This window comes from Heloderma suspectum, chromosome 4 (genome assembly GCF_057233095.1).
Source record: "Heloderma suspectum isolate Gila_16-S chromosome 4, 16-S_ref, whole genome shotgun sequence".
Classification (NCBI taxonomy): Eukaryota; Metazoa; Chordata; class Lepidosauria; order Squamata; family Helodermatidae; genus Heloderma; species Heloderma suspectum.
This window is the reverse complement of record NC_139461.1, coordinates 282,418,262-282,427,497: the sequence shown is the minus strand read 5'-3', so window position 1 is coordinate 282,427,497 and position 9,236 is coordinate 282,418,262. Positions and strand designations below refer to the sequence as shown.

General features: G+C 45.4%; 1 long non-coding RNA gene across 1 annotated transcript in view; it reads right to left on the bottom strand.

The window, feature by feature from the left end:
• Nucleotides 1-1,918: 1,918 nt before the first annotated feature.
• LOC146348793 (uncharacterized) overlaps nt 1,919-9,236 on the bottom strand; it is a 46,969-nt gene continuing 39,651 nt past the window's right edge. Inside the window, exons 2-3 of the long non-coding RNA XR_014790712.1 lie at nt 4,654-4,994; nt 1,919-2,157 (exon numbers count right to left, since the gene is read on the bottom strand). This is a non-coding gene — a long non-coding RNA (uncharacterized LOC146348793). The remainder of the gene's footprint in view (nt 2,158-4,653; nt 4,995-9,236) is intronic.

Here is a 9,236-nt window from a genome sequence, read left to right as displayed (position 1 = left end):
AAAATCGTGGCTATCTCATAGCCCCTTGCAACAAGTAAGGGAGAATGGAGCTGTCTTCTTTTCAAAAAGGCACTCTGCCCAACCATTGTTCTTCTGCCCAGGAAGAGAGAACAAATTGCTCTCTGCTTGTGATATCCCTTTCAAGCATCCCAGAGCAGCAGCTGCCATGGAATCTTCCACTGGGAATAATTTAAGACCAAGCCACCCTGATGCTGGTCAAGGATGAAACCTAATACGGTAGGAGCGCATCTAGCATAGGTTTCACCACCAAACCCATGGGGAACAGCCACTGCAAAAGCGCCCCACGTCATAACTAACCCATAGTTGTGTACCATCCATGGAGCTGCCCTGACTGTTTCAAAATCATTTGGGGTACAGCTTTCAATTTGTTTGATGCCAGCATTACTTTCTGTTTGGTGCTTTTCTTTTCCAAGGCTATTTAAGTTTACATTCTTTTTAGCTTCTGTTATGGTTTTTATTGTGGGGGTGGCGGCTGTAATTTTATTTTGTATTATTCTGTTTTTATGTAAACTACACTGGAAGCATGGCTGAAAGGCGGTATATAAAATATAAAAAGAAATACATTTGAAATGTGCATCCACGCACATACACACACACAACAAGCACCAGTCCTCTGGCATGCCCATTCACAACTGCACGCATGTACACACCCAGATTTATTTATACTGCACATGCACCCTGGCACTAATTCATGCACAACTGCCTATGCTTTTACACAGAAGCATATGTACACCTGGGTGTATATGCATGGCACATCACCCACGCTGCTGTAGGGGGCCCTCAAGTGTGTGCACACACAGACACAAAGCCTTTGTTCTCTGTCTTTGTTTGGTGAGGGCAATAAAACGCCCCCTCCCAAGTCTCTGCAGCTGTGAAACTGGCCTAGTTCACACCTCCCCATTGGTGGCCCACTCTGTCCGTATTCCCTTTCATTCTGCTACAGGAAGACTAAGAAGGGAAGCCACCTCATGGCAATGGGGGGTCACCCAGGGCCTGAAACCAGGTGTCAATGGGAGTCCCAAATGTGTGCCATAAAGTCATGTTTGAGTTTCAAGCTTGGGAGCAGTTACTATAGCTACCGTGGCAGACGGCACCTTGCAAGTTGGTTTCCATACGAGCTTGGTTACTATTTAACATCTCCACCCACATTAGGCCTGATTAAGCAAATCAATAAGATAACAAGTGAGGCAGGTTTCCTCACCCTTCTCCCTTCCTTCCTCCCTCCCTCTTTCACCCTGTTTCTTTTCTTGTTATTTTACACTTTCTCCATTTTCTCTAGAATTATACTGATGAGAAATGGTCAATGTAACCACCACCCAGCTTAGCGCTAAGATGGAGGCTCCGTACAGTGAGTACACACGTTACTTGTCCTCCTTCCTGTTCTTGTTATTGATGATGAGAAAGTGCTTCGGAGAAGCTAAGGGATTGTGTGTAATGAGGATATGCCAGGCAGTGTGTTGATCTAGAGACCCCTTACGCCCTGCATTGCTAGGCTGGGCATAACATGGATCTCAGTGTAATTTGCTTCCTCCCAGTCTGTTGGGAGAGGGAGACAGTACTTCGGTTGACTTCAGCCAGAAGTGTAACCTTCCTAAAAATCGAGCCTCTCTATCAGTTTTGAATTCTTCTGTGGGAGCAAAAGTTTGCGGAATGAAATGTATCGATCCAAGTGGTTGGCCTAGGATCCTCCAGCATAGAAACCAGAAAAAGGGGATTCTTTAAGTTGTCCTTCATGTGGTCTGATGCAAGACGCAGGCAGAAACCAGCTTTTCAAGGGAGATGTTTAAATTGGTCTTAAGCTGAGGGGGATTTGAACGGCACACATCTCTCTCAAAGCTTTGCAAAGAGGCGGAATATTGTAATGCTAAGAAAGAGAGTAGCTCACGTGGGTTTTGTTCATGCTATGTGCATTTATTGTTACAGCCATAGGCCACTATAAGTAAAACAAAATGTAAACAATATGATGTTTGCAAGTACAATATATAAATATCAAACTGATTTTAAAATTCCAACCTGACTAGCACAAACCATAGGCAGCAACAGAATTTGAACCGTCTCGAAGATACTGGTGATCTTTCCAAAGCTGGATTTCTGTAGTAATCCTCTCTGGATTGCGATAAGGCCCCTTTGCACGTTCTGTCAGCATGAAGACAGAAACCCATCAGTAGATGCCTCACATTGAGGCTGCTGTAATGCAGCACATTGACCACGGAGTAAGCCCCATTGATATCAATGGGACCTATTTCTGAGTAGGGATATGTGGGGCTACATTGTAAGTGTTGTGGTTGGGAGTGGCATAACGTGTTCTCAAGGCCCTAGCCTGTATTCTATTTTCAGTTACATTTTGTGAACATGGGTTGGTTATTCCCAGATCAGTATGCATGGAAAATATGTTGTGAGTGAAGATAAATGATAAACACCCATCCATCTCAACCATACATCCAGGAGCTAGAAGAGCATCTTCCCACGTTGTGGAGTTCATGGACTTGCCGTGAATTCTCCCATTATGCATTTATATGCGTACAGACACTGTCCCTGCATTTGCAGCATATCACAAACTTTAATATAAGTATAAGCCCCTTTTATCAGGGAGATTGAAACCGTTTAGATTGTAAACTGCTCAGGGCAGAGACCTGTCCTTTGTTTATGTTGCTCCATATCAGGAGCTCAGGGGTGAGGAGAGAGGAGTCACAGCTGAGGCTCCAGCAGTCAGGATTTAGGGTGGTCATGTGTCCTACTTTACAGAGGACAGTCCTCTATTTGAAGGGTTGTCCAGTCCAAGTCTGGTTTAATGATCATAAGAAGAAAGAGCAGGGACTTTTTGGACTCCAGGTTTTGGGCCACACAACAGCTTCAAGGCCACTTGGAGGGGGGGCTGGTGGTCAGGGTCCCAATGGTGGGATGGAAACAGTGGGGTCCCATGGGGCTCTGTATTGGACCAATGCTTTTCAAGTTGTTCATAAATGATCTGGAATTAGGAGTGAGTGAGCAGCGAGATGGCCAAGTCTGCTGATGACACCAAATTATTTAGGGTGATTAAAACAAAATGGGATTGCAAGGAACTCCAAAAGGATCTCTCCAAACTGGGAGAGTGGGCATCAAAATGGCAAATGCAGTTCCATGTAAGCAAGCATAAAGTGACACGTGTTGGGGCAAAAAATCCCAACTTCATCTATACACTGATGGGATCTGAGCAAGCAGCAACTGACCAAGAAGGAGACCTTGAGGTTGTGGTGGACAGCTCAATGAAAATGTTGACCCACCATGCAGTTGCTCATGTGTACGCTTATGGTCATGTGCTGAAAACACACAGTGAGTTTGGGCACCAGATTACAACCCCTTGAAAAGCTATGGCTGCAACTCAGTGCTCAGACCTGCACTGAATTCAGTGGAAGTTATCAGCCTATATGCCACCAGCTCAGTCTGGGGTAGTGCAGGTGGAAGTTAGCATAGGCTGATTAAAAAACACACCCGCCATTGGTTCAAAGGGTCATATGTACTTGTCTGCCATAGATCTCAACAGTTTTATTACAAAGATATCAGAGTTCAAGGAAGATTAAGGTTCCAGCGCATTTATGGACAAATTCATTCCTAGCAATGTGTGATGCTAAAGAGACAAACGCCTGATATGCAATGTTATATTTTGTCTTTGTTCTGTACATACTTTTCTTATCTTCAGTTAGATGAAGAAGAAGCAGTCACTTAGGTTTAAGCTGGCACCAGTCGATCAATATGGGTGTGAATTTTGATTTACAATTCTTTTGTATTATTTATTACTAGCAAGGTTACTGTGATGGAAAGTTCGTGTCTGTCTGTGTAAGGTGGACTTGTATATTACAAAGATGCTGTGGGAGTGTACGGAGACACATTTTTATTTATTTTATTTTGAAGGAAATCTCCATGCCACCCTTCAGGGGAAAAAAAAAGTCTTAGCGTGGTGTAGAATAAGATAATAAAAATATCACATATATAAAACATGGCAAATAAAACAAAATGTCCAAAGTAGCGATTCAAAATGACATTGCATCCAGCCTTTCAGGATCGCTATCAGTGAGAGCCAGGTGCCCAAGACAGGGACACGGGCGGAAGAGGGCCGCAATTTGTGCTCTACTATCTGAGACTGGAATGGGCTTAAGTTACAGGAAGGCAGATTTCGACTGAACATCAGGAAAAACTTCCTAATGGTCAGAGCAGTCAGACAATGGAACCAGCTTCCTAGGGAGGTGGTGGGCTCTCTGTTCCTGGAGGTATTTAAGCAAAGGCTGGACAGCCATCTGTCAGGAATACTTTAAACTGGATTCCTGCTCATAACTGCATAATTAAACTCCTTCATCTCCATCTATCTCGTGTTCTCTTTCTTGGGCATGCTACAATGTGAAGGGAATATATAAAAGATATAAAGATTTGTGTGTATACACACACATACACACACCAAATATAACAAACATGTTAGTAATCATAAAGAAGACATGCGTGTAGAGAGAGGCAGGCAGGAACCTAACTATAAGGAAGAGCAGCAACCATGCCGGGCGCTATCCCCCTAATAGCAAGCAGGATCAGCATGCTAAGGGGAAGAAAGTAATCTAGGGGCACATGAGCCTTTTTATTGCACACTCGTGATTGGACACTCACGGAAGTTTGTGGGTCCTTGACACGACGTCATCAACCTCCAGGACGTCTCCCATGCTTTCCCCCCTTTATCCCACCTTCAAAAAGATAGGAGATAAGCTGTAATAAACCTTCATGGTGCCATATTGGAAGGATGAAATGCCACTAGGCAGTGCTGTTTCATTGAGCATATAGAACATTGCCAAGAAGGGAAGTTTTCAATTCCAAAACACGTGTTCGCCATGTAAAGGAGCCCATCCTAAACCAGAAAGAGTCCAAACGAAGAAAGCCCCAGTAAGGATGCGAGATTTTTGCTTAATGTAGAGAAGCCATAGGTGTTGTGAATGGTGGCTGCACCAAGAGACCTGTTAGGTGGAGAGCAGCAGAAGGGAAAGTCAGGCAGAATTTCTTGTAAAAAAATTCATAATGTAGAGATTCCCCCCCCCCCCCGATTAAACTTCTTTACTTTTTCTTAGGAAGCTCAAAGATCATTAAACTTTTCTATTTTAGCATGTTTCATTTACAATTATTAATTTTAAAGGCCCCAAACTACCACCCAATCCCCTTCCACATTGTACATTCTGTGTACAATATGCCATGTGGCATATTGTACATTCTGTGTACAATGTGCCACAATTCTGCCATGTGGCCCACAGGACATGAGAATTCTTTTGAATGTCAGTATATGCCACTGTTCATCCTCACAAATTAAGATGTTATCCTCAAATGGGTTAACACACCAGCCACTAGACAAGGAGTGGTTCATAAGAACTACGTGACCACCGTGGTGCAGCTAGGTAATTTTAGACCCTAGATGTAATGGTCCTCCTTTAGGTAACACTGTGTATTTCTTTATCTGTGAAGCACACAACTGACATATCTCTTCTCCTTACATATAGCGCCACCATTCCATGCTTTGCAACTGCTTCTACTTTCCTGATACATTAGAGCAACCCCCCCAAACCTCTACAGTATTTGCTCATCCTGATAAAAACAACAACGAAAGGAATACTCTGAGCATGTGCAGTTTTGCATTTAAAACTCACTTAAATCAAAGCTTGCACTGGCTGCCTGTATGTTTCTGAGCCTGATTGCTGGTTTTAACCTATAAAGCCTTACATGGCTTAGGACCACAATACCTGACAGAGCGCCTCTCCTGAAATCAACTTACCCATATACTATGCTTATCATCTGAGGGTCTCCTCCCAGTACACTATGCTACCCTGGTTGCCTACTCCAAGGGAAGCTCAGAAGACAGCAACAAGGGAGAGGGCCTTCTCAGTGGTGGCCCTCCAAATATGGAATTATCTCACCGATGAGGCCCATCTGGCACCAACATTGTTATTTTTTGGCATCAAGTCTTTTCTCCCAGGCATTTGGCAGCATATGATGAGTTTTAATTCACCCTGGATTTGTCTTGTGTGGTTAAGACGCTGAACTGCAGACTGGAAGGTCGGCAGGACAGCAGTTTGAGACCCGAGTGCTGCGTGACGGAGTGAGCTCCCGTCTTCAGTCCCAGCTCCTGCCAACCTAACAGTTCGAAAGCAAGAAATTGCAAGTAGATAAATAGGTACCGCCTCGGCGGGAAAGGTGACAGCGTTCCGTGCACCTGGGTGTTCAGTCATGCCGGCCACATGACCACGGAAGCGTCTTCGGACAGCGCTGGCTCTTCGGCTTAGAAACGGGGATGAGCACCGCACCCTAGAGTCGGACACGACTGGTTGGGGACACCTTTACCTTTACCTTTTATGGTTGATTGCTTGAAGTTGTTTTAGGTATATGTTCTCTTTCTGTATATTGTCTATTTGTGGGGGGGTTTTATGTAAAAGTCTTTTAACCTCTGTATACTCTATTTTTAATGTTCTACATCTTTATAAACTGCCCAGAGAGCTTTGGCTACAGGGCAGTATAGAAATGTAAATAATGATGATAATATATAAAGCACCATCATATACAGGGGCTTTTATTGCACGCTCATGACTAACAGGGATAAAATAGAGTTTGCTTCTGCTACCCTGATGCACATTTACTTTCTGTAACCATGTACATGCACGGGGCCAGCCACCCCGTGTCTATAAAATGTGTTGTTCTTTTTTAAATGCCCGTGCCAGCCGAGGTGCTGACGGTGGGCCTGTTGTTCCCACTGCCTTGATTGCCTGCCACTCCCTGGGTGGTCATTTGGGGGGCTCCATGGCTACGGGGTCCTGGATTTTGGCTTTCAATTCCAGCCCTAATGGCACCACTGGGTGACTGTGGAAGGAAGTTGTATGTAAGTTAGTTCTTTTCTTTTGGGCAACAAATAACTTAGGTGTGTGTAGGCAGGCCGGCAGGCCGGCCAAACGTGCTGGGGCCCCTCTCTGTTGTACAGCATGCAGGAATCCGTTCTGGACAGAAGGCCTCACTTGGAACTGTGGCCATCAGATGCACTTCATGAGTGGAATGGATCCCTGGATGTAGGCTCACTCTGTCAGTGAGCATCAGGCTTGGGTTTTGTCCCATTTGGTAGCTGCTACTGCCAAACAGCTGGACGATCTGCGAAAGGATTTGGCGTAAGGTCACCACGTATCAACTGCGTTCCTGCTTTAAAGAAAGCAGCTGCTCATCAGCTTCTGTCAGGAATGAATCGGAGTATGTGGAGATAGTTAGCAGCTCAGACTCAGAATGGGAACAGCCAGAACCAGGGGAGGCTCCCTCCCTAGTGAGCTCAGATGTGGCAAGGCCTTCTTCTCAAGACCTTGGTACACAGATGGCTCAGCCTGAAGCCCCCCCCCCTTTCTTCCTCCATGAGAACCCAGGGGAGGAGGAGAGTGAGGGGCGTGACTTCAGGGATGCTAGGGTCTGTCGCAGAGCAAAGCGGGAAAAGTTAGAGGCGGAGCTCAGACGCTCCTCCAGGTTGGCTATGCGTGATAGCCTATGTAGGGGGAGCAACTGTAAGGGAGGGGCGTCCCCCCTAAGCTAGTCTGGCCAGGAAGTTCTTGTTCAAACGGCCGGCAACTTCTCTAGCTTCCACTTCGGCTCCTCAATCGGTATTCGTAATTGTGTGGAGTAGCTGTTTCCTTTGTAGCCTGAGAGTTACCTAGAATTTGCATCTGTAAAGAACCTGGTCGTTAACTAATAAAGTAGTGAGCCAGAAGCCTGGTATCTTGGAGTGTGCTGACTGCGAAAAGAGAGAGGATGAAGGAACTTGACAGCTTCCAATATGGATAAGTGATGTCATTGCCAGTTTTTGAACTGGCTCCAGACTTGGATCACAGGAAAGAAGCAGGGTGGGGTGGGGTGGGGGAATTGGCCAACAAAGCAGAGTTGGTGAGTGACTCATTTGGGGGCTGAGTTAGGGCCAAATGAAACATACTACTAATTACGCATAACAGAGCTCTGTGTGCAGTGGCTCCCATTTCAGTTGGGCGGTGAATCCGCTCCAGGTTTCATTCAGAACCAGCTGATCAGCAAAGCATCTGGAATAGCTCCTTTACAGTTCTGACTGGTTCTGACTGAAACCCAGAGCGGATTGATCGCCCCACTGACATCGGAGCCACCAGCCCCCACTGCTTGAATGTAAGTGCATGCAACCCCAATTTGGATTGGGACTGTGGCAATTCAAAAGGAGGTGATTTAAGCTTCGCCCTCCCATTTTCATCCCAAAATTGCACTCCCCATTTGGTAGGAAGGGGATTAAAAAAAAGAAAAACCATCCCCATGCTAATCAATGCGGCTTTTTTATTTTTTTTTTTGAACCACCCCCACCCCCACATGGAACAAAAACAGGAGGGGGAAAAGCTTCAATCCCCCTCTCCCAAATCACCACTTGTTGATCTGAATCAGGGCTGTGCAAATTTACATTAAGCCACTGCAGTCATGCTATGCATTGCAACTGCTGACACACACACCCTTCCCCAGTTCCTGCACTTCTCCTAAAGGCATACGTTCTCATTCAAGCAACCCCAAATGGAAACACATTTCTGTTTAGCAGACTGCTGCTGCCATATCAAGCTGCCAGATTTGGGAAAAACTGCTTCCCATCCCACCAGCTAGCTGTCTTACCCAGCTGTTTTAAGGGATTAAACAAAAGGAGTGCTCTCCTCTCCCAGACTCTTCTTGTTTACATATCAGTCATGAGAAAAGCCAGCCAAGTCTAGCTGAGTCTAAAGACTTGGTGGGGGAAGCACACACACACACACAGGCTGGGATGGCGCTCCAGGAGCAAAGGCAGATGAGCAGCCAAAAGTTGGCAGAAGGACGGCCGTCCTCCTAAATAGTTAGGTTACTAAGTTATCCAAACATCAGATGAAGGAGAACAGAGCATGGATTCAGGGAGTCCATAAGGCCTATTGCCAAGGTGGTGTTTGGAAAAGGATTAAGGAATCTCTCTGTTCTACATTGGCTAATGTCAGACTGAACACTTTAGAGACAGAAATATCTGATCAGTTCTAGGACAGACATTGTTAATTGCCCTAAATTGCAAAGAAGCAGCAGCAGCAGCAACAGAGTATAAGAATTAAGATGACTGCTAGCCCATTTTGAGTCTTATGGGACTCAAGGCCCGTAAGAAGAGGCCCCATAGCTCAGTCACAGATAGGGATGTATGGATTGTATAAAATCCATTCCTT